Source organism: Xenopus laevis, chromosome 3S, assembly GCF_017654675.1.
Source record: "Xenopus laevis strain J_2021 chromosome 3S, Xenopus_laevis_v10.1, whole genome shotgun sequence".
NCBI classification, from domain to species: Eukaryota; Metazoa; Chordata; class Amphibia; order Anura; family Pipidae; genus Xenopus; species Xenopus laevis.
Window position 1 is genome coordinate 67960422 of NC_054376.1, and position 24707 is coordinate 67985128.

General features: G+C 36.8%; 1 long non-coding RNA gene across 1 annotated transcript; it reads right to left on the reverse strand.

Moving 5' to 3' along the window:
• Nucleotides 1–429: 429 nt before the first annotated feature.
• LOC121402180 lies at nt 430–19301 on the reverse strand. The gene is made up of 3 exons (XR_005966657.1): nt 18941–19301; nt 17953–18210; nt 430–1355 (listed from the first exon to the last, which is right to left on the reverse strand). It is a non-coding gene; the product is annotated as an uncharacterized LOC121402180 (long non-coding RNA).
• Between the last annotated feature and the right edge of the window lie 5406 nt (nt 19302–24707).

Sequence of the window (24707 nt, forward strand, 5' to 3'; positions counted from 1 at the left end):
ATCACACACCCAGTTCCCAAGGCAGTTACTCCACTGAATGTGCAGTGCTGCTCTACCTCAGTCTCATTCTCACAAAAGACATGATTTTAGCAGGCATCATTTTGGTCATATAGAGCACATTTCAAATTGAAGGGTACTCGTAGGCTATGCTTTCCCTTTTATCACATGATACATTTGAAATGGGTATCACATACACAAGAGAGTGCTGGCTAGCTCCTTGCATCTATATCATTTATGGGTCGGGAGTCCATATGACTGTTTACGTAAATCTCTTAACTAGGCCAAAGGGACCCGCCCCAGTTCCGAAGGCAATCAAAATGCAAAAATTTTTATATCAAAAAAGATATATATCACAAGGCTAGTAAAAGTAAAAACAAGTCATTTATTGATAATCACATTTAAAAAGTTTTCAGTACATACTAACCCCACATAGCCCACCTTACGCGTTTCGCACCCTCCGGCGCTTAGTCATAATGACTAGCTATGACTAGCTCCTTGCATCTGCCACAGAAATTGAAGAAGATGAAAAACACTTCAATAAGAAATAAAACAAGACTTCACTCACCTCTCTCTCACATGCAAATGTTGTGAAGAAAGATACCACTTTTTGAAGACCACTATTATTTTATACACTTTAATAGCAATAAGTTAATGATCATTATGGATCCTACATTTGTCTCTCTAGCATGGAAATCACTCTATTGTGATGGACAAGCTCTGAAATTATATAGTTGTGGTCCTCTTGGTCCCTTGTGTCTTTTCTTGCCTAGTTTCTAGCCTTAGGCCTTTTGTTTAAGGGAATCCCAAAGAGAGAGTAACAGGTCTTCTTGGTGTACTTGAATAAATCAATGTGGTCTGATGTCAGAGCAACATTTTTGAGGTGACATTGAAAGATATCCTCTTTAAATTGACAATAATAATAATAGGTCTTGACTTATCAAATCATATAAACATCCAATATAAGCTGTCTGGCCCTTACATTTTCTGCACTGCTCTTTTTGAAACAATGTAGAAATAACCAGTCAATGTAGGAAATGCAGTCTTGGCTGAGGAACAGCTAACTTCAGCAACTTTGTTTCAAGAGTTAGAAATAGCAGTACAGAGAAGTGACAGACAAAAAGGGTGATATGGTACATTTGTCACCCCTGCTGCAGAAGCATTTTTACATAACTTTTAATAGAAGTCAGTGTGAATTATGGTGCCAAAACATTTGACTGTAAAATGCATCTTGCCTCTAGCGCCCCTAATTCACCAATATGTCTTCTTTATTCTTTCAGATCTTTTCATAGATCATCATTGTGTGGTTATACATTACATTGATATGAGCCGGTTTCTCTGCAGACATCAAAAAGGATCTGGAATTAGAGATTGAGACGCATGATGATAAGCCACAGACTGCCACGTTGTCTCCAATTTTACTTTGAGGGTTAGTAGCTCATTGTATTGCTTGATTCCCCTGTGTTCTTTTTTTTTTTTTGGTCTGTTCTATCTCTCTTTACCAGTAATACTTCTTTCCTTGAGTAGAGTCTGCAGAACTTCCTGCTTTCCCTCACTGTTTACACATTGCATTATACATTTAAGGACATTATTACATAATTACAATACAAAAAATTAAAAAAAATAATTTCAGCGACTCAGGTTTTATTCTTATCAATGTCAACTTTAAGGAGGTCATTTATCAAAAAATAAAAAATTCTTATTTTCTGAAAACTACTCCACCAAATCTGCACAGACTTCCCCCCCTATTTTTATTAATACATTTTCACAATTTTTTCTTGTGCAGATAAAGTCATGATAAAATTGTGAAAAAAAAATCTTTTTTCAGATTTTGCACTCGAAACTTATGAATTCTTCATAAAAGCTATGATTTTTTCAGAAAACCCAGCACAACAAAATTTTCCAATTATTAACGGGACATCTGACATTGGCTTTTACATGTTCTCAGCAGGTCTGAGTTGGAGTACTTTTTTTATTGACACCATCGGACTTTAATAAATCCTGAAAACATTTAGGTTTTTTTTTTCAGAAAAAATTGTCTTTTCCCCTTTAAAAGTCCTACCACAAAAATTCGGAGCTTAATAAATAACCCCCTAAGTGTTTTCAGTGTCATCCACTGGTTCAGCCTATGTCACCCTTAGGTGTTTGCCATATTATTTTTCGAACTGCACTAAATGCCCTCAGGCATCTCTGGTGGTCTCTACATGCCACAAATGCATTTTATACACAATACCCCAAAAAATCCTAAAAACTCATGACCACAAACAAACTACTGAAATGCTTTCAACTGCAAATACAGTATAAAGTTAGATCAGAAAATCCACCTAAATCAGATACTCCAAGGCATCCTTCCAGGCCCAGATTTCTGTCTTGGCTACTCCGTCATCTTCGCCCGCAGGGTCCTAGCAACCGCCAACTTTACGCCACAGGGTCCTAGCTCCCGCCAGCTTCATGCGCAACCCCCTGACCCACTGTAGGAGCGTGCACGTGTATGCGCCGGGACGCTGGTGATTAGCGCTTCTTAGAATTTGGCTGGATGGCATGCCACCTCTACAGTCTTGCCACCCTAGGCCCGGACTTTGTCGTCTCACCACAAAACCGGACCTGCATCCCTCTCATACTTGAATTATGTTAAAAATCTTTAGTGCTGTCCTGTTTCCATTTTACCTATAACTATGCCTGTTTCCCCACAAATTGTCTCTATCTCCTTCCACCCTGTCCATCACCTCTCTCCATGCCTAAAATCAGCCTTTATGCCATTGCCCATACATAGGAATCATGCAGCATATAGTATAATGTTTCCATAAACAAGTACTAATGCTACCATATATGAGTAACCCAAGTAACAAATAAGATTGTGTTGTTCTTACCACTAATTTTTAAAAACATTAAGCGGGGGTGCATTAAGGTTGTGAGCACAAAATTCACAATATTTTACAATCTGACCAGTTATGTTTTCAAATTGTTTATTGCATTTAGTTTAATAGGATTACATGCAGGCTACTTCAGTCTGATATCAGTTTGACATTTTTCTAAAACCTGTTTGCTTCATAGTAAAACAGATTTTAAGTTATACAGCAGTGACTCCTTGTGTTCATTAGAATTATTATCTGAGAGCAGTTATATACAGGCATGGTTAAGGTAATGCTCGTGTATAAGGTTTCATACCATGGGTTCCACAGACAGAATTTTTTAGACAACATATATTATAAATGTAATGCTAAGCAAATGTTATTTTTTTTTTTTAACCTTCTTGAAGTTTGTGTTTTTTGGCACAAATATGACTTTTTATGAATGCCTATAGATATGGCAAAACACTTTTTTGTAAGGCACCAGAGAGCAATACTACCCTACATGCTTTTAGTGGCCACCCCTTTGAAACCATTGGGTAACTTTTTAGTTTCTGAAAACCATTCAAAATAATAGTGATCATTTAAAGGCTGACACAAAGTTGTAGTAAATGTAAAGTATATTTTTACACATGAGCCATAAAATAAACAAACAAGGTACAAAGCATGATTAAAGGATGAGGAAAGCCCGCATCACTAGTGAGGTGTTAATATGTTGGGCACCCCTCAGAGAATGTAATTGCTACATTTTTTTATGTCACTGTGTTACACATATCAGATCAAGTGAAACATCACAGATTCTGTACTTATCGAAAGGGCTGCTGGTTGGTTGTATTTACTTTAATGTAAGTTCAGTTTATGTGCAGATAATACACAAAAGCCATGAATATCCTGTAAATTATATCCTTATAAATAGAGCTTGGTGATGTCATTCTTATTACATTTGTGTATTATAATAAAATACAAGTTTCCCTTGTTGGAAAATATGAGGATATTAGAAGTAATTTGGGTGCACCAGCCCAAGACTCCCAGCTTTAGGGAGCGATACAGCACAGGATTTGAAGACGAAGCAGGGCCGACCGGCACTCAAACTGATCCACAGGACCAGTGAAAATTAGTTAAAAAATATATTTTATTCATACAAAGATAAAAATGTATATTTGCATCTCCATCCGCCCTACGCGTTTCACACCCACCTTGGGCGCTTAATCATGGGCTTAAGCCGGTCAGCCCTACTTCTTCTTCAAATCCTGATATTAGAAGTAACCTTGGAGTTCGATGACCTGTATAAAAGCATTCTTGCCTTTATATGATCATGGAAATCCTCGGTGACTTATAATATCCTTATATTTTACAACAGGGTACTTTATTCACTATATTATATATCACAGCAACTAACATTTATTAGGACTGTCCTTGATTTTTCATATAATGTGGTAACTTTAGTTAAAGGTATTTCATTTCTGTGTTTTAGAAGAGTTCTAGTGGCATCTAGTGGTCAAACATATTAAGACAAATAATACAAAAGTATTTGGAATTATTTTGTTATTGCAAAAATCATAAAACATCTATATAAGAAGTATAACTTTAAAACATATATTTATAAACATTTTATTTTTATAACTATTCCTCTATTTCTTTATTGTCAGGGAGACAGCACAATACACAACTTTTTAGAGAGATTTCAGAAAGATCTGAGCATCTACTAGATGACACTAGAATGTCAATATGTCTTGTGGCACATTTGGTCAGGACCCCTCTTTACCTTGGTCATTAAGCTTACTAGCTCTGATCTTGGTAGTTGGTTATTTCTAGAAGTCCCTGATTGGTTCCCTGCCTTACCTCATCCATGTCTTGTATTTGAACCCCTCCCTGGTTCCTGCCTTTCTACCTGGTTCCATGAGACCTTGTCAGGTTCCTTTCTCACAATTACTCTTTCTAGTTCTGACTTTGGTCAATTTGATGGACTTAATGGGGCATATTTATTACGCCATGTAAAACAAAATCCCCCCCCAAAAAAAACGGTGTAAAAAGCTGTGTCCAATGCCTTTCAATCCATTTATTGCAGCAGAAAATAAAGCACAAGTTTTTGGGGGATACCCCTTCCTCAGGTCTATTAAAGCTTTCATTATCACCCACTTGCTTTTCTGAAATAAATACCCCCTGTCCATGATTGATCAGGGTGGGTATGGCAATTGATCAGGGTGGAGGGTCAGGCAATTGCTTACTATTTGGATATCAGCATTTGATAAGCTTGAGCAAAATTTAGGGCCCTTACATCTTTCTCTATGAGAGAAATTTGCACGAATAGCATGAAAGCTAGCAGGATGGCTTCATTAACTATTTCCTTGAATATCACCAATAATTGGGGTCCAAGTGTGCCATAGAAGATTTTATAGTAAAGGCAGGTGAGGCCATTGGGTCAAGGGGCTTTTTTTGGATGGGGAATGTTCTTTGTCTGTTATAGTTCCTCCTTTGTTGTAGGGTTGTTAAGAAGGGACATGGCTTCCTCAATGAGTGTAGGGAGAGTGCAAGGGAACAGCAGGTCTCATTTTAGCTGTTGAAGGACTTTATCTACTATTATGGGCAGAGGTGGGAGATTGCATAGTGAGTTATTCTAGCTATGCACTATTTTACACTGAATGCAAAAATCAAAGCAGGTAGAGTGAGTCTGGTTGAATGGGACCCTTTTCATAATTTGTTCAGAAAATAAATCTGCTTTACATTTGGGGCCTAAACTATATAATGTATATAATAATGTTTCTGCTGTTAATATGGCCTTACCCGTATAGGTAAGTGTTCATTTTAACAATTTGGATAGGGCAGGTTTTATGAATAAAAGTTGCTACTCCTGCTTTTTTGATTGGGGCAGAAGCTAGATAAGAAGTAGGGTATTGCCTGGAGAATCATTTTGGTTAGTCAGAGAAGCAGAAGTGCATCTCCTGTACAACCTGTTAGTAATTTATTCGGCAGGCATGAATTTGTGGCAAATTCCCGAGACGAGAAAACAAGACAACCGTGGCGTTTCATGAATTTTTTGCCGTTTCTCAAATTTTTTGGAGAAGCAAAACGGGACAAATTTGCCCATCACTACCACCTGTATGTCAGCCCTCAGTCTATCCATCTCCTTGAAAAACCGACACCTTTTTAGAGCGCTAGTCAGAGTTTTGCAGCTAGAGTAATACTCTTAGCCATAATCTTGCAGTAAAACGTGGCTTTTTTCTAATATTTTTCTTCTGTTGTCTATGATATCAATAATAACTATTGGAACAAACACAAGCAAGAACATTAACTAAGTAAACATTAAAGTTGGTGTGTGTTGAGCTAGATCAGCAAGTCACAGTGGATCTGGGGAGAGGAACAGCAGCGCTTTAGCAGGAATGGGCAGGTGTCCAGTTGTCAGAATGTGGAAGACATAGGGAGTCGTTCATATCTGAACCATAAAGAACTCAAATTTTTGTAACATAGCTTGGGGGGCAGTGACCCAGGTGTGGAAGGCAAGGTTGATTAGCAAATAGTTACCTTCCTTGTCAGGTCTGTCTCTGAGGCTTTGGGGACAGTGGGTGCTTGCCTAAGCCAGTTATTGACCAGGGAGAGGCCTGCTGAGGTGGGATTTCCAGGGAGCCACTGGGGTGCAGATTTGGGACTTCCCCTGGGTCTCTGATGTCATATTTTATGCCATTGTGAAATGCCAGCAAATGGAATGGGAATCCCCATCAATATGGGATTGACTTGAGAGCTCTCCTCTTAGCCAGGGTCATTGAAGGAAGATTGTTGAATATCTGTAGATTAGATCCTTTATAGGAGATGGTGTGCTTATTTCTTAACGCTGCAATGACCTTGTCTTTGAAGGTAAATGTTATATCAATGAGTCAGGAGTAACTTAGCATTAATCAATCAGAAGCTGCTACAGCTGCTAGTGTAGTATATACAGTTTGTGGAGGAAGAAGGGATCTGTTGGCGGTGTTGCCATAGCCTTGATATACAATGTGCTATTACCCCTAAGAGGTCTGTAAGTATCCACCTATGTGGGAGCAGGGGACACATTTGGGAGTTCTAGTTCAACAAGAACCCCACTTTAGAATTTGTTTATTTTCACTGTTATCTAAAGTCCCTCATTTACTGTATGTGTCTCTCTCTCTTTTTGTTTTTTATTGAACTTTTTGGTTTAAGCTCACTTGTTGCTTAAATTAGTTTAGTTGTGGTTGGTTTTTCAATTTGTTAACATTACCAGGTCAACATTTAGGGGTGAGATACACTTCATCTTGAATACTAAAATTAAGAAAAATACTACACCATATTATCTATTTCTGTTGCATCTACCCCATAGCCTTGGCACTAACGTTCTGTAAGTCTGCAGTCTATATCAGCCCCCAACCTATTTTACCCATTCAATTAGAACTTGCCTTTTAGAAAGGAATTAAAAAATAATTAAATAGTGGATTGTATTGTGGTCTTGAAAGACCCCAGTATTCTCCAGCATTTTCTGCCTTTGTCTCGTCAGTGCTAATTTTAGCTCGATATAATGAATGTCTGTATTTTGAAAAATTTTACCAAGAAACCTTAAATGATTGTTTAATGATTCACACTGGTTTGGCAGTTAGCTTGACACAGGTAATTGTTGCATTTCCATCTTCCACATGATCATAAAAAGATTTCCTGAGAACAAAGTTGTTATTTAAATAGGGTTAGCAGATTTCATTTCTGTCGTACATTCTTCCATGCTCTTTATAAAGCTGCCAGTGCTGAGATAAGGTCAAAGAATCTACTTATACAAGTTCCATGGTGTTTTGAAAGCAGTAACTAGTTAGTTGGATTTTTCTACAAATCCTTGATGATATGTTTTTCCTTAGTCAAGCACTGAGAACCATGAACCAAGTTGTCACACATGTCATGGACTCTGAGTCCTGAGTGACAATCAGGGATTGATTTTTGGTTCAACCCAAAATTTAGTCTCAAACTAAACATTCAATGGATGAGGAATATTAGGATTCTAATTTTTCAAGCAGCCCACAACCTTACAGTGTTCTGTTGACCTTTTGTTAATTGTTCTGTGGACATGTTTATTACAATGTAATTGATCTTTAAGTTTTCTATCCGTAGCTTCCTTTGAGATACTGTATTGGCTATATTAGGGCTCCACTTCTATGGCATATACTTCCTTAATGAGTTCCATATTTCTAAGGCTAGTTCAGGAAGGTATTATGTTTGCTTTAGTCCCACAATGGTATAGTTAATCCAGAAGGTGTGCCTCTCTGGCGAGTAAGTAAAGTTTAATTTATGCAGAGTACATTGGGTAACTGACACACATAGGGTATAAACAGCACAGTTAGGTTCTGCTTTGATGGTCCAGTATAACAATTCAAAGTGCATTGTTATATGGGACCATCCCAGCAGGACCAAATTATACCAACAGAATTTGCAGAAATGTTATGGTCGTATGGTCCCTGGTGCCAGTGTTTACTACATAACTTGCAGCTTCAGTAAGTTAGCATGTACTAGTTTTAGAATACTATCTGCCTTTACTTTCAGCAGAGAGAATGATGTTCCTTTAGCTTTCACTAGACAGGGTATTGATTCAGCTATCTTGCTTTGATGATTTTCTCAATCACATAGTAACTAAAGACTGTCTGTTCAGCAAACTTTGGGTCTACAGAAACTGGTACTGACATCTGTTTTGTGTAATTGGCCTATAAAATGAGCTGGAGCTGGACTTCAAAAGACCATTTGTCACCAAGTTCAATTTAGTAAGTCAACCTGGAAAAAAGGGTGGCACTTAGGACTGATACAGATTACTTGACATCCAGTTATTCAAGTATTTGTTTTTATTGATTATAAACTCTGGGGTATGGCAGGTATGTATGCAAAACTTGTAAATACCCTCCTAAGTGAAAGGCTATGTTACCAAGGGGTCATAGATTTTAAAAACAGATGATATTTTATAAGTTTTTTTTATTTTAAATTTTAGGGCTGAAAAAGACAATAGTTAAATTAAATCAAATGTTATTACGGAAGGAGGTATACTGGACACATGAACGAGATGTGTGGCCCCAAGGGGCCTGAAAACTACAATCCAACTAAATTGCATTTTAAACAGTAGATGATGTCCCTCAGTGAACTGTTGGTCAAAATAACAGAATTAGCTCAACTTAATAGCAGAGATTAAGTCCATTTATAGCTAACCAATTTAGGATGTGAAATATAATAGTAATTTACAACATGTTTCAATATGTATTATTTAACGATTTTGAAACAGTATAAAAGGTATTAGAGGTAAAGGGTTAAGGAGTTAATTATGTCTGGAATATGTTATGTGAAATATAGTCATGTTAGAATTTTAAAAAAGTAAGCACAAAAACTAGCACATATATGGGCATTTTTAAACAATGTACACACCAACACAGAATTTTAGATGTTTTTGAGATAAAATAAGTTATTTATGCCCGCAGGCCTGAGTGTGAGAGAAAGCTCCAAAGGACTGGAGAGGAAAAGAGAAACCCCTCCCAGGAGACAAGTGTGTCTTGAGTGTGCCCCAGAGAGGATTCTGGGATTAGTGGTCCACCAAAAGCCAGTGAGGGCTAAGGAAACCGTGAGCTGAAGTTAACACCAGTGAGGGTGCGAGTTGGGACTGTTAATGCTTATGTGAAGTGAATGTTGTCCCCTATGTGAAGCCAGTAGGCTGAAGATTTGTGTTTGTGCCAAATAAAAGTCAGCAATGCTACATTTAAACTTAAAGGTGGTGTCAGTCTCCATTCTCTGTGCTGATATTATGTATTCCCTCATTTTAGATTGTTGTTTTGTGGTCCCACCTACAGTATATGCATACTACATTTCCCTGATTTTACATTTTCCTGGATTTTACACCATTATTTTCTGGTCCCCTGAAAAACGTATAATGGGGGTTCTACTGTGTGTATGTATATATATATATATATATATATATATATATATATATATATATATATATATATATATATACATATTTTCCGATGAGTATCCGCACTCCAAAGCTGCTGTCAATGGCTGGGTGCACGTTAATTGTTCATGTATCTATAATCTTCAGACCAGCACTCCCTTAAAAACTTGGTAATTTTATTATTATTCTGTAGTATCAAATACCCTTTTTATTTGATACTACAGAATAATAATAAAATTACCAAGTTTTTAAGGGAGTGCTGGTCTGAAGATTATATATATATCCCAATAGGGATCGAAACGTCACGTCGGATACATATGCAATAACACTTTTTCAATTTTTTGCAAAACCCTGGTGTTGCTGGTCTTTCTTTCTATATATATATATGTTTCCTTACCGTGCACCCAGGTATTGTTTCCAAACGGAGTGCTGTCCACAACTTAAATATATATATATATAACTCTCACTAATTTGTTGGCAGGGTGGATATTTAGTGAGGTGATATTTTTTCTAGTAAGACTTACTGTCAATTGCCAGTGGGTACACCAAGTATGTAGTTTTCTACCATCATACATGGCTTATCCGATACCAGGAATGCATCACAAGAAGGTGGATAATACTGTGCAATACTTTTGTATTATCAAGAGTTTTGCATACTGATTTCCATACAGAGAAAAGTTGTGCCCTTTATGAAAATAAAAGTAAGTTACTAGTGTGTGTAGCAATATTATACATCACATGCCAGACTGCTTATACTCTTATAGGTTTTGAATATGATCCATGTATATGTAAATATACAGACGAAAAGAAATTCACTGGCACTCAGGTAATGCTCGCAGGGTGAAACCCTTGCTTTAAATTTATTCAATGCGGCAAGTTTCGGGGACAACCCCTTTATGCTATATCATGCTTGATAAAGGGGTTGTTCTCGAAAATAGAACCTTAATAAATCTGCCCCTAAATGTATTGGGTATGAATCATATTTAAAAAAAAATGTAATGCTCTGAATTGTTTTTAGGATTTTAAATGTCTATGCACTGAAATACTGATTTGAGTGGCATGCAAACTGGCAGACAATAGAATAATGGAAGACTAGTTAATGATGGTGATGGAAGTTAATGATGGTGGGGTTTTCCACTTTTCTCTGGTTCAAGTAGTAGCTAGAAAGGGAAAAGGTTTGACTTGATGAACACATATATTTTTTTAACCTCAACTGCTGTGTTTCTTTGTAAAAGGTACATTTAAACATTATAATTACATAAAATAACAAAGGACATATTTTATTTGAATTATCCAAAATGTTCCAAAATTTATATAATTTGCTAAATTTTCCTTTAAAGTCTCTTGATCCCTTGTCCTTACCACACAACAAGATGCATCTGATTATCTTCTACAACATTGTCTCTTTTGAAGATATGATACATTGATTTATTTTTCATCACTCTGTGAACCTCTTAAATAAATCAGAATTTAAGAAAGGCTGGTAATATATGGTAGAATAAAAGCAACCCTTTAATACTGTAGCTTCTAAACAATGTTTGCAGGGTTTCTATACAGAATATTGTTTTGACCTTTCAGATTTCTCAATTGTTATACAAGTTACAATGGAAGATTGTTAATCTTATGTTCCATTCTGCTTTCCAAAGGTTACATGCTTCTGTTCTATAAAGTGGCCTTCAGGGATATATTTTAAGGATTACATTTTCATAACACTCCATACATATAAAAGCCTAGAAAAAAAACCTTTCATATTATTTGACATGTATGTATTGATGGATAGTTGACTTAGGAAGACATTCTATACATAAACTAGACTAAAACAAGTGAAAGTAAACAAAGGTCCAGAACCAAATGGCAATTATGCTAGGGTTGTCAGCTCTGTGTTTGCCAATCCACTTTACTTAATGATTATGAAGATTTTCATTCATCCAGGTCATGGTATATCTAGTATAGGTAAATCTAAAACATCTGGACTTGCTGAGTAATCATTGAAGACGTTTCACTACTCATCCAAGAAGCTTCTTCAGTTCAACTGACTGGTGTGGGAAGTTCTCGGCATATAAACTCTTCCACTAATCCAATCACAATGGCACATTTTAACTCTTCAGAGAGGTGACTTCTGAAACTCACAGGGGTATGATTTTGTGGGGTTACTGTGATAGGATTACCAAGGTATCATGCAACTCCTAGTAACAGGTGTTACTTGTAAGAGTTGCTTGGATGTGTTGGATGTGTTTAGTGTTGTGAAACCCCTGGGGTACAGATGTTAGAACAGCATTGTATGTAGCAGACAGGTGGTGTTGAAGGCCCCCTCCTCTGTTTGGGGATCTAGATTTTTGTGATCTAGAATTGGTAATGTGGTTACATCAGTGTTAGGAAAGTTTTTTGAGTTGGTTAAAAAGGCAAAGAATGCTTGAATACATTGAAAATACATTGAAAATCACAATACTAAATCACCCATTTACTAACAATTGAATTTTTAATTTTTCCACAAATCACAAAAAAATTGTGGTTTTCTCTGTTTTTTCTCTGTTTTTAGTAATACTCAAAATATTTAAGATTTATCAAGTGAAAAAAACACGAAAGTCTTGTCAAACAAGTATAAGTTGTCAAGTTATTGGACCATTTTAAACCAATCAAAATGTGAGCAGGTTTTGGATTTTTTTTTGCTATGAGTTGACCAAAAAAAAGTGACATTTTGAAAGGTTTTTGCAGCATTCAGATTTTTTTTCAGATCGCTCAGTACATTTATTGTTTGTACTTTTAATCAATTCAATGACAGTAGTAATTTTAGAGTTTGAGTTTAGTCATGATTTCAAAAACCTCTAAAACCACTAAAATCTGACCCCTAATAAATAAGCCTGCACAAGTTTGGTCCAGCATGGTTTTATGCATAATAGATAATAACAGACAAATGTATTGCCTTTTTTGTCAAAGTGAGCAGGAACCTCAACTATAGGATGTCAGTTCAATGTAATCTACTTAGACTTTGCTATAGAATTTGACACAGTACCACACAGAAGATTACTATTGAGGAATGTTGGACTGGAACATTTTTGTACTTGGACAGACATTTGTCTGAAGGATTTGCTTATAAATGTAAATGTAAATGACCTTGCGGTGGGCAATGTAAGCACTGTCTCTATTTTTGCTGATGATACTAAATTGTGCAAAAGTAAATAACATAAATGATTGTTATACACTAACCCCCATATGTAATAATAGGCACTAAGTTAGCCTAGAATCAATAGCCAATAGTAATCAATAATATGTTTGCTTATGAACAGTTGACCAGTAAATACTTCCTGCTGTTTATTTGCTATGAATTACTATACCTGGGCAAATGTAGTGTTTTTTTATTACATAACTAATATAGTGTGTTGAGGGCCTCCTTAACTAATAGGGATTTGGGGGTCTTTGTGGATAATTTATGAATTACTTTCTCTGGAGAAAAGACAGTCGCAAGGGGACATAAATACTCTTTACAAGTATGAGAAGTAGTGATGGGCGAATTTGCCCCATTTTGCTTGGAATTCACCACAAATTTGTGCCTGGCAAATACATTTGCCCATCACTAATGACAAGAGGACATTATAGACAGATAGCAGGGGGTATTATTTTCACCCAGAAAAGAGCAAAGTACCAGACACCGCCTTTTAGAGTTTAGGAGCTGAAGCAATAAAAATGGTTCTTCATAGTGAGGGCAGAAAGGTTGTGCAGTACCCTGCAGGGTGATGTGATTGTAGACAAGCATGCAGGGGACGAACTACTGCGGGTTCAGGGGGTGTGATTGCACCCCCTCAGGGCCTGTCGCATAATGATGGCAATGCAGTTGAGTGAATATTAATATACGTATGCCGAGGTAACTGTAGACTGTGACATGGTTAATTTGAATTAAAATTTATATATTTATATATTTATAAGTGCATGTTTGACTGTGTCTTTGGTTGGCCTTCAGACCATTTTCTAAGGGTGATTTAGTCAGACCTTATGTCTTTCAGATTGCTTCAGTCTGGTGCAAGTCCGACAGTTTCCACCTGACACAATATGACACAATATTTGTATCATGGACAGCCCCGCTCACAATTTTTCTTTTTTTAAAAAAAAGCCTTTATTAAGCCATGGGCTCTGACTCAAACAAATGGCCATTTAGACCATTTTCTTCCATGGAGATCTTCAGCAGGGGAGAATAGTGCTCCATCCAGGATCACCCTCTTTTCTGTTTCCCAGTCAGTGGTTTATCTTTTTCCTATTTGCGGTTTAGATGTAGCCTTTGCCCACTGTTAGCCACAGCATCAATGACCTTTCCTCTTTTCAGATATTGCAGTCCTTCCAATTTGTGGTAAAATAGTTGGTGATTTGAGGGCACCTGGGTGGCACAGATTATTCCTGGGCTTACATTTTGCCTTTGAGGAGGAAATGGGGTTAATTGACTAATGTGTTTGTATCCCAGGTCTGTGCTCTTTGCCCTGCAATTGTCAAGGAATGAAAGTCAACACCTGCTTAAGTGGAGAGTCGAGGCTATTTTGTCAGTCTGCTAACAGAACTGCGAAGCATCCATCAGACAAGGCTACAGTATGGAATTCAATAGGAATGTTAATGAAGATTTTATTGAAGATTTTATGACAAATACAGCAGGGCAGAAATTCTTGGAAATCAGGATATGACCTGGAGCTGCAGCAATCACTGACCTCGGAACATTAGTAGCCTTTTCAGTGATATCAGTGAAATCCCCACCACAATCAGGCAGACTCTCAAGGACTATGGCAGCAAGGTGTAAAGGATGTTTAATGCAGATTGACTTACAACCAGGACCCCATTGCAAAATATCCCCAGTACTCTAAGCAATGTGAAATTAGTTGAGCACTGTGGACATCACATGCAAGTTTCCATATACCCTTAGAGATTCCATAGGGCAGTGGTGGGGTACTAGCAATTTTAACTTGCATGATTACTTTTTTGTCAGGATACTGCACAAAGGGTCTTCTCCAACGTTCTAATTTTGTTGTTGGCAACCCTAAGGTGCCACAAAGTGAGGTTTCTCCATTTGCTTGATGATCTTTTTTCTTCTGGTAACCTCAGAGACTGAAGCAATGGAACACATGTCACAAGCCAAATTCCAGAGGATTTAGGTTTAAAAAAAATGATAAAATGAACCCAACTTAGTACAAACCTCTGCTGCTACAAGGCAATAACATTTTAGAGACCTCTTATGATAAGTAAATTATGTTAAAAAAAACTCTGCTGCATATGGAGAAATGCATAAGGACTTTTTGTGAACTGGCAAATATTTTATGCTTTATATTTACTAAGCCTAAATTTTTCTGGTTGTGCTTTTTATGGGGAAAACTTGAATTTTTGCTAAAAATCCAAATCATGTAAAAGTCCATGGCAGATGGTCCCTTTAACAATTTGAAGATGTTTCTTGCCTTCATGATCTTCAAGGGTTTCAGGTTGGTGTTCATTGAATAACCAGAAAGATTTGCGTTTTACCAGAATCTAACTGAAAAACTTGACACACACAATTTCATCATTACTTTTTTCCGCATGTGCTTTATTTGTTCAGATTTATTGGTAAATTAAGGGGATTTGAGTTTGGGAGATTGGTCAAATATTTTTTTCTATATAGTGAGAAAAAGTTGAGTTTTGGTAAAACTTAATTTAGGCCCTGGCACAGAGCACAGAGACACAAACAGCCTCCAACAGACACTAAATACTACAGATTGCCAGTCCAGGTATGGGAGTATCTTTCAAAAAAGGATAGTGACCTTTTTATGGACGATCTGCCCCCCTTTTTTTTGGTTGTTTTCTTATTTTAAACAATAAAGTTTACCTTCTCTCCACTGATATCTGTGGTTCTAGCTGTGGGGGTGTAGCCAAAGGCCAGGAAGCTCAAGAAAGGTGGAAGCAGCCCTAATCAAAAGAGGCCTCAAAGGTTATGCAATTAACAGCTTTATTTAAAGCATCAATGTTTTTTAAGAGAGGCTTGAGAGGCAGAAGAGTTTCAACACAGATGCAGCCTTTCTAAATCAAAGATCCAGATGAATAGAAGATTGACTCCCAGGTTTTCAGTCAACTGGTAAATCATGGACCTGATAGTAAAGTAAACAACATCAAATGCAATCTTTTATTTTTTTAAAGAGTTCTAGATTCACAGGGTTTTACATCTTTCTTACACATCTTTCTTACACATCTTTCCTGAGCGATAGAGTCTATACACAAAGGTTTTGTAACAAAGTTGATCGACTTTTTCTGAAGTCCATCTATTTATCCACAACCATAAATATTGCAAGATTTGGGGGAATCTTCCATTTTGTCAAAAATTAAATATTCTCTAAAGTGTGTCAAGTTTTTGCTTTCATTTCTCAAATGTGATGGACTTTTTAAAAGTTGGTTTATCCTTATACATTGAGAATGCAGATTTCCACCATCTTTAACTTTCTGGGCATTAGACGCCTTAATCCATCAGGGTTTCAATCCGAATTCCATGAGCAAGGTGACCCTCCAGTCTCCTTATTGACATTTCGTTTGTTCTAGATTTCAAATCTGATTCATCGGGCATCATTATGAAAGTAGTTTGTCTGCCATTACATTTCTTAAAAGAGTGGGGGAGTTGCAAACTGGTTCTGAAGTTTTCTCCTTTTTTAAGCCTAATTAGAGAGATGAACTGTTCCCATATTTCAGTCATAATCATTGCGGAGAAAGGTTATTCTATATTATTGTTTAGGGAAATAACATAATATCATATTCTTTGGCTACTGTAGGCTTGAGGAAATTACCCGAAGTGGGGGAAGGAAAGGAGAAGGAGCTTTTTTTTCACCACAGCACGGTGGCTACTTGTGACCATTCAAGTACAGTAGCATACACATGAAAAGATCTTCCAATTCCAGCCTCTATTAAAACTCAACTTAGGGTCTAGAATTTCCATGGGTAGCAGAAACAGGGACTCCAATGTATATGAAATTCAGAGCGAGGTCCCAGACTTACTCTTGAATGTGTCTTTATGCTCATAAAGCTACAATTGCCATGTAATTCTTACCGCGGCAGCATGTTCTCATTAAGCTGCTTAACTCATGGATAGGCAAAAGGGAAAATGACTTTATATGGAGTGTGGTCTTACATAAAGCAAGCTGAACACTGGGTAGTGTTTTCTTATTCAATACGCAACAAAAATAAAGGAACAAATTATGCATTAACATTCTGTTTTACATCCATGTACCCTTTAAATATCCCACACAACATTTATTGTCTTACCAAATAAATGAACAGATTCTAAATAAATAATAGACAAATGCTATGAATTTCACATGTGAGTTTTTATGCATATGAGCCTGGAATAAATTATGCGTGTGACATTTTTACATAGGAAGTTTATATGTATACATGCACATTTTAAATGCGTCCCCATTAGCAACAAACAAGTGAAAAGTAACACCGCAGGAGTTAACAGAAAGGTTTATGAGAATTAGCAGCTGCCTGATGATTACGAGTTTTCCAGTCGGAAAATGTTGATTCATTTTAATTAACTATTGAACAGTGCCCAGGCTATGTGCGTGTAATTATCTTAATTTATAATAGTTAATCAAATATTGTGAGGAAATGTAGACTATGGCTAATTATCCAGAATATGAGTTGGGGGGGGCAAGCAATGTACTTATATTCAGATTAGGGGACAATACAAATAATCATTGGCCACTGTCACAATTATTTTTTTATAATATTCCCTTTATGGTATACTATCATCACATTATTACCTAATCCCTTTTTTGATTGCAGTTATTTTAATATACCCAATTTTAATGGTGTTTTTTTTTATTATTATTTTATGGTATTAAGGGTTCAGAGTTCATACGTAAAACAGGGATTTTGTTTAATGCCCAATTTAGGGTGGGGACCTAAGTGACAAATCTAGGATTTATAAAGAAAGCACTGGATAGAGTTCAACTAAAACACCAGCACAAGCAAACTCTATACTAACATCATAGTACTTTACGCCAAAGCAAAGAGGCTTATTTAAGGCCCCCCAATGGGGCTTCCTTTAAGCCATCTCAAAATATGTATTAACTAATATAATTAAAGCTCACTCTCAGGCATGATATACAGTATTTTCTGAGCCTGGAAATCTACTCTAGCCATTTATCCCTCAGTAGCTAATTTACTTATTAGAAAAAAATATTTTCCGAAACTCACCTTCTCGGCATACTTCCTGTTTCAAATTGGGCACAGTTGCACTTGTTGATACCGGGGAACAATGGAGCTTCAGCCACCTATGAACCAGGCAATAGCTCTGCAGTACCCACAATGGCCTGATCAATAGACAGTATAGATGTGCCAAAAGAATTGTGCACAATTTTCAATTGTTATCAAGGTGCAGGAACAACTGTGTAAATTTTAGGTCTCATCCACAATTGTGTAAGGCTCAAGTTTGACTGCAACAACACTGGAATTCTGGGAAAAAAAGATAAATTGTGGGTAAAACACATGCTAATTGGGTTTGAAGGTATACTTTTTGCACACTGCATCTGTTGTAAGTAAATGACCCCTATGGGTTGTATACTTTTCTAAAAGGAGTGTTTGGACAGTAAGTAAAATATATTGCCTACAAGCCTGAATATGGTTTAATAAAGTTAATGTTCTTTCTCAGTCTTGAAGGTTTTTGCTTTTGTCCTAAAAAAAAATCTAAAAATAAGCCATTCACTTTGGGACATTATTATACATCTGACCACTAGATGTCAGACATGCTCCAAGTAAGCCTACAAATACCATCTTGCTCACTCCAATATAATTGATATGGCAGCTATCTTCTTTTTCCTTTTCGTAAAACGTTTTCATCTTTTCATTAATTCTTAAGATCTGCTTTTCAAACACTATGCGTGCGTTTATTTATTTTGAGGGTGTAACTGGGAGCAATTTATAACATTAGAATGCTAAAACAATTTAAAAACAAAATAAAAAATATTTTGGTGAGGGAAGTATAAGCCTGAAGCTCGTGTAGAATAATGAACTTGCAAAATGAATATGAAAAACATACTGTGAATGCATTTAAAAGAAAGCCTCATGGATTTTGTGTTGAGGCATGCCTTAGTCTGTAGCACCCACGATAATAAAACAACGTAAAGTTTATGTTACAGATTGGTCATTTTAACAGATCATTATTTATATAAGTAATGGTAGTTACATTTTTCCAACCTCAGATATTTTTCTTCGACGTTGATGAAACATCTTTACAATGGCCATGTATGGATTGCAACAGTGGGAGATTCCTAAGCAATGGAAAGCAAAATGGAGTTAATTAATCAAATGGCACTTTAAACACACATAGCTTCCAGTAATCTATTGTACTCCTTATAGACACAGGTTACAATTACAAACTCACATGTTGCCACATCCCCAAACGAGCCCTCACCAAAATTAAGGTTATAGAACAGCTATTCTTATATATACCACTCCTAAAATTATAGTAATGTACACACTAGCAGTCAACATTTAATGCTCCATTGTTCATTTTGTGATGGTTCCTCTCATTATTTATACTTTCAAACAAGAGTGCACAGAAATATGTCATATATGACTGTTTGGGGAATATGATACTGTATAAGTACAATAGGGGAGCACTAGTCAGAATAATACCAAACATGGCCGATAATCCAATTTGCCATCTCCCCCAGAAAACATTATAGTATAGGAAAGCCCTATTTGGCATTATTAGGAGGCATTTGATCTCCTTATAACTGATATATTATTTATGAGTAAGTGTGAGGTTTATTAAGGTGACCATACACTGTCAGATTTAATCTGCCGAATTGAGGCTCTTTAGACTAATTCCTATAATCCCTGCAAACCCCAGCTCAATTAAGTACTTCTGTTTGAGTGACTTTTTATTTTAAAAAAAAGGCAACTTCCTTTCTCTCATTCTAAGCCAACAACTTCTGAGGTCACTAATGCTTATCCCATAATAGATTGGCTGCTATAGTAGAAGCAGCATACTATTTTAGGGAAATCTTTACTGCTTACACCCAATTATTCAATTAGTTTTTTATGGCTCTGTAAATTATTTGTTACTAGTTTGTTTTGTTGCATAATAGTCCTATAATTGTATTTTGTGTATTTGTTCTCAGTGCCATTGATATGATAGTTTTTGATATCTATAGATAGTTTTTGCTATTATTCATAGAGATGTCATCTCAAGTGTGGGTGTGGTTGGGCAGCATGCTGCCCCCTAAAATCCTGCCGGCCTGGGCCTTGGTGGCCTTTCCACAAATCCAGGCCTGTGGGCAGGTTGAACATGGAGGAAGGGCACAGGGGGGTGGCTGGGTTGAGCATAGAGGGAGGGCTGGGCTGAGCACAGAGGGCTGGGCTGAGCATGGAGGGAGGGCTGGGCTGAGCATGGAGGGAGCGCTGTTCTGGACTGAGCATGAAGGGAGGGCTGGGCTGAGCACAGAGGGAGGGCACAGAGGGAGAGCTGGGCTGAGCATGGAGGGAGGGAAAGCTGGGCTTTGCTGAGCACGGAGAGCAGGGCTGGGCTGATTGATTTACAGGCAGATATTTGAATCTCCCACCCACACACTGGCTGTTGGGAAGGGGACTCCAGGAATTTTGCTGATAGAAATTGGTGTCTGGTTGCTGTCAGGGCTACTCTGCAGATTCCCCCTCTCCCCCCCTGAACTGATAAGTGCAGCAGTATAATGGTAAGCAGTTTTTATTACTGCCTGCTGCCACTTCCCCCCTAACTCTTCCCTTAATTAATTTCTTACACACATTGACTTTTAACTCTTTCCTTGCCTTCTGTGAATCTGTCACTGCTTTGATTTCTGGGGTATTTATATTTGATATTGCCCCTGTGCCACCATGCTATGGGTTATTTATAAATTAAATCCTGATTTAAATCCTGAATTAGTGGGGGCGTGGCCTCTTGAAAAATGTTTGGGGCACGACAACTTCCCGTAAGCATGGCTTTCTCCTGTGGGTGGGGTTGCACATGCCACACACTATCCCTTCACCTTTTTGTTCTCAATTCAAGCACTGCATTAAACAGCATATGCTACAGGAAGGAGAGTAAAAATAATTAATTCTCTCCTACATTTATTATACAGCACAATATAATCAGGCAATATATTGTTAGTTAGTATTTTTATTTATCTCTTTTATGTCTTTTTAAGTTAGTGCTCTTTGTACGCTGAGCAGGAGGTAAACGTCTAACCATGTGCTTCAAGGAGAGGTGATAAACATACCATGGGTTCCATAACCAGCACAGACTAAGTAAGGAAGGGAAATCCTTAAAGCTGAACTAAACCATAAATATGACCATGGCTAAAAATGCCTTATTTTATGAACTGAACTTATTGCACCAGCCTAAAGTTTCAGCTTTTAATTAACAGCAATGATCCAGGACTTCAATCTTGTCACAGGGGGTCACCATCTCGGAAAGTGTCTGCAACACTCACATGCTCAGTGGGCTCTGAGCAGCTGTTGAGAAGCTAAGATTAGGGGCCATCACAATTTTACAAGCAGAAAATGAGGTTTGTCTGTAATATAAGCTGATGCTACAAGACTGATTATTAAATTCTGATGCTAATTGCACTGGTTCCATGTTTTAATTATCTGTACTAATCAGCTTTATATTGTGACATTTATATTCTTTGTGTGAAGATTTAAGATTTAAGAGTAATATAAATGTTCGTAAAGGTTAATACTAGGGGAAGGTAAAGGACAACAGTTGTGAGGGAAAGTCCCCAGTGGGTGGAGAATAGCAAGTTATATAAGAGAAGATTTCAGGAAGTGAATTTTTTAGAGATGCGTCATGGGAAGCAAGATGAGCAGAATGCACTGCAGCAGTAGAGTCATCTCCTGGAAGAGGTACTGAGCCTAGATAGTGTGAGGCCTAGTGGTGTAATAGTCCCCTGCAGGGAGTGTAAGTTAGAGAGGTAACTATCATGGGCAGCTGTGAATGTGCTGCTGTTCTGTGACAATAAAGAGAATGGTCTGAATACAACTCTCTGCATTGTGTGTTTTCACTGAAGGCTTTCCCCCACACAAAAGGTTGGTGGTAAATCAAGAGTTAATAATGGGTAAGGCACAGGAGATATTTGCCCCTGTTACATATGTTTTCTGTATATTGTGAGTCAACCCCTAAGCTCAGTAACTGACAGTAGCACAGAGCATGTGCAGTGAATCAGCAGAAAGGAAGATGAGGAGCTACTGGGGCATCATCAGAGGCAAGATCTTCTCTGTTAAAGGGCTGTGGTTGCCTTGGGCTGATATAGAAGCCCAAAACATGTAAAACAATTCTAGCCAACTTCTTTAGTTAAGCTTTAGTTCTCCTTTAAGGGATGTTTCTTTTTGTTGTGAGCATACTCTTTGGATAAACTATTCTGAAATTTAAGATTGCTGAACATTTATTTTTCATCCATTTTTCAGGTTACTTATTTTCAAATCCCATGTGTTGCAGACCTGAGGGGTGTAAAATTGGCATCATCCCCACTCTAAAAATGTTAGTTGCAATTTAAACTTTATTAAAAAAAACATGCACATGTAATTGCATTTGTTTTGAAGCACTGGTCAGATATACAGCAGATGTAGGTTGGCAAGAGGCTACAATGCTACTGGAACTCTTATTTATGAAGGCTTGGTAAAGAGGAAAAAAACTGAATATTTTATGATACTCAGTTCGATATTCCATAAACTGACCTCAGAGTTTGTACACAAAGCAATTATATTAAACTAAAATGTATTTTTAAAATTATTTTTGTCCCATAATTTTATTTACAATCATTTTACATTCTCTTGAAAAATAATAAAAGTGATCACATAAACTGGTAATGGTATTTAAATATCACTGATAATTAGTAACTTGATGTTTGTTTTGGAGTGACATTTTGCAGGATTTCCAGACCTTTATAGCATAATTAAAAGTTCAGTTATAATGCAGTGGCTCTAATATTGTATTATAGATTTCAAAATAAAATGCTAGCTGTCTGTAGTTTTGCATATTGAAATGTTCCCAGTCATTCACATATATGTGGTGTATGATTGAGCTGATTTTTTTAGTATTTGTACTTATATTTATTTTATTGATATAGCTCTAATTATGCAAGCAGCATTGCACAGAACAATATATTAAAAGAACAAATGGGTAAATACAATAATACATATAGATATACATATATAAGTAAGAGTTAAGAGGTCCCTGACCCACAAAGCTTACAATCTAAGAATTTAACACACACTTTATTTGGATTGAGGAGTATACTGGTACAACAACCTGTATAGCTGCACTTTATTCTCTTTATACCTGAATTAGATGGATTCATTCACATATTGTTAAAGATTTAAAAATGTATTAAACATGCAGACTATATTTAGTCATGTTTTCCAGCCACAAAGTAATACAGGTATGGGACCTGTTACCCAGAACGCTTGAAACCTGGGGTTTTCCGAATAAGGGGTCTTTCTGTAATTTGTATCTCCATGTCTTAAGTGTACTAAAATATCATTTAAACATGAATCAAACCCAATAGGATTGTTTTGCCTCCAATTAAGTATCAAGTTCAAGGTACTGTTTTTTTATTATTATTATAGAGAAATAGGAAGATGGTCTTTCTGTTAATAGGAGCTTTCTGGATAGCGGAGCCTATACCCGTAGTTCCACAGCGAAGAGTCAGATAATGAAAGATTGGTGGAGCTCACCCGTGTTGTAGCGTGTCGGCCGCAGCTCTCGCGATAGTCTGGCAACTCCAAGCCGGAATCTGCAAAACTGTCTCTGTGTATCGCCATTCAGCGCTGGCCCATTCTCCACAACAGGAATCGCTACACAATTTCTTTGAAAAGCGGCTTTTATTCAGGCTCCATAAGTGATAACAGGCAGTGGGTAAGTGGTAAAAACTAACGCGTTTCGTGCCCTTCCTATTGGCACTTCATCAGAGTTCAATATACTTCAATATACTTCATCGGAGTTCAACTATACCCGTATATATTATTTCTGAAACAGTACCATTCCCCGAGGAAGTAAGGGGGAACATCTAATGATAACACAAATATCTATCTATCTATCTATCTATCTATCTATCTATTATCTATCTATCTATCTATCTATCTATCTATCTATCTATCTATCTATCTATCTATCTATCTATTGTGTTTGTTTTAGGGGTTTTGTGTTTATGAAGCCTAGATTTTGACCCCTGATGAAATGATTGGCCTTTCCTTCAACTGACTTATACTTCAAACCAACCAATCTATGATTACAGTCAAACAATGTTCCTTTAAACAGCTTTTTAAATGGTACTTTTCACATGCTATGGTGAACATAAAATATGCCATTCTACAGCAGATTAAACATTTTACCTATTCTCTGCAATGTATCAGAGGAAAAAAGAGGGAAATGCATAAAATAGACAAAGAATAAATAACAATAAACTGTACAGTGCATATAGTATCTAATCTGTGATGAAAAAATAAGTAGAAATGCATTTGTACATGTTAAATTGTAATCTAAAAGTGATTCTTATGGAAAATATTGAAAAGTTTCTAATTTTAGAAGCATGAAAAACAAGTATTAAATATCCTGCTGGTAGTTATAGGGAGTCTGTATGAAGTCTTGTTGCTTGATAACTAGTTGTCATGGTAACCTTGACTTTTTTTTGTCAGTACGTTGGCTTGCAGACAAATCCATAATTTTAGAGTTCACGAGAACTTTTATGCAGTATTTGAAACAAAAAAGTTCGGGAAGTTTAATTCAGTGCAATTATGGATGATTTGTATGCTTAATATCAATTTGGAAGCTAATATAAATGTACAAGGTAAAGGATAAACAAGACAGGTTGCCTTTACAAACCGTTGAACCCTTTAAATGCCACAGAAAGAAACCCATAGAACGTCACTGGAACAGGTGGAGCAGAGTGTGACATGACTGAGGGATGAATAGGACTGTTTGGGGGAGGTGCACT